Genomic DNA, 1780 nt, shown 5'->3' on the forward strand with positions numbered 1-1780 from the left:
CTCTCAGGGATTTTTTGCACTTCCTCTGTATAGGCTTCTGCTTGTTTATTTGTGTTTTCCTGCCTTTCTGTAAGGGATTTCTTTATGTCTTTTTTGAAGTCCTCCATCATCATGATCAAGTGTTATTTTATATATAGAACTTGCTTTTCTGGTGTGTTTGGATATTCAGTGTTTGCTTTGGTAGGAGAAGTGGGCTCCAATGATGCCATGTAGTCTTCGTTTCTGTTGCTTGGGTTCCTGCACTTGCCTCTTGCCATCATGTTGTCTCTGGTGTTATCTTATTTTGCTCTTTCTGACAGTGGTTAGACCATCCTATAGGCACTCCTGTGTGTCAGGAGTGCTGTAGACCTGTTTTCCTGTTCTCTTTCAGCCAGTTATGGGAACAGAGTGTTCTGCTTTCAGGCGTGTAGTCTTTCCTGTCTACTGGTCTTCAGGTGTTCCTGTGGGTGTGTGTACTGTGTCCACCAGGAAGTTCACTTGGAGCAGAAAAGTTTGTCTTGCTTCTCAGATCCAGGTTTCAGCTCTCTGTGAGGGTCACAACCAGAAGAGCCTGCCTTGCCTTTGCTCGGGACCCTGTGCACAGGGGCCCCAGATGGTGGTAGGCATTTTCCTCTAGAGTCAAAAATGTGGCCAGAGAGTAGTCTCCTCTGGCTTCCCAGAAGTGTCTGCTCCTCTGAAGGTCTAGCTCTCCCTCCCATGGGATTTGGGTGCAGGGAGCTGTTTGACTGGGTCCCTTCAGATTTGGGCAGTGTCTGGACCACAGGGATGAGTGCCCCTGTCTTCCTGTTCCCAGAGGCCCTATAAGGTTTTCCTATTGGGCCAGGGATGTGGGAAAGGGTGGGCAGTACTGGCCATCTCTCCTGCCCTGCAGTCTCAGGAGTGCCCACCTGTCTGGACGGTGAGCTGTCTCTCCCACGGGGTTTGGGAGCAGGGAGCTGTGGGCCAGGATTAGTGTGGTTCGGGCCCCCAGCTAGAAACCGGAAGTGCCCGGTCCCAGAGGAATTTTGCCTTTGTGAGTCCTGAGTCCACCAGGCAAGTCACTTGGAGCAGAAAACTTGGTCTTACCTCTGGTCTCAGGCCTTGAGTCGCTTCTTAGATCTAGGTTTCAGCTCTCTGTGAGGGCCGCAACCAGAAGGGCCTACCCTGCCTTTGCTCGGGACCCTGTGCACAGGGGGCCCAGATGGCGCTAGGTGTTTTCCTCTAGAGTCAGAAATGTGGGCAGAGAGTAGTCTCCTCTGGCTTCCCAGTAGTGTCTGCCTCTCTGAAGGTCTAGCTCTCCCTCCCATGGGATTTGGATGCAGGGAGCCATTTGACTGGGTCCCTTCAGATTTGGGTGGTGTCTGGATCCTCTGGGATTTTTATTTGCTAAAAGCTTACATTTTACTTTATTCTAAGCTATGACCTTCTCTTCCACAGCCTATGGCAGCATCCTTCTGTTCCCACAGTGGTATTATGGGGAAGAAATGCTCCTGCCAGCTACTAGGTGGGGGTGATGGTAGGTGAGGGCTACTATGTATACTAGCTGCATTTGTTCTGGTTACACAGCATCACCCCAGCAAAACCAGAGTAGTAGTAACAGATTCCAGCCTGTCCCACTATGTTCACATTTTAGACACAATCAAAGTTCTCTAAGTAGATATCTTTTTTCTGGTTTCTTCTTGAAGCTAATTCTGAAAATATGCCAAGTAAAAAGCATTTTTTATAGAATCTTCAGTTTCCATTTACAGTCCTTCTGGTTTCTCTAACTGCTAGTTCCAAGTCTTTTTAAGTAGATGTATTA

This window comes from Rattus rattus, chromosome 13 (assembly GCF_011064425.1).
Source record: "Rattus rattus isolate New Zealand chromosome 13, Rrattus_CSIRO_v1, whole genome shotgun sequence".
Taxonomy (NCBI): domain Eukaryota; kingdom Metazoa; phylum Chordata; class Mammalia; order Rodentia; family Muridae; genus Rattus; species Rattus rattus.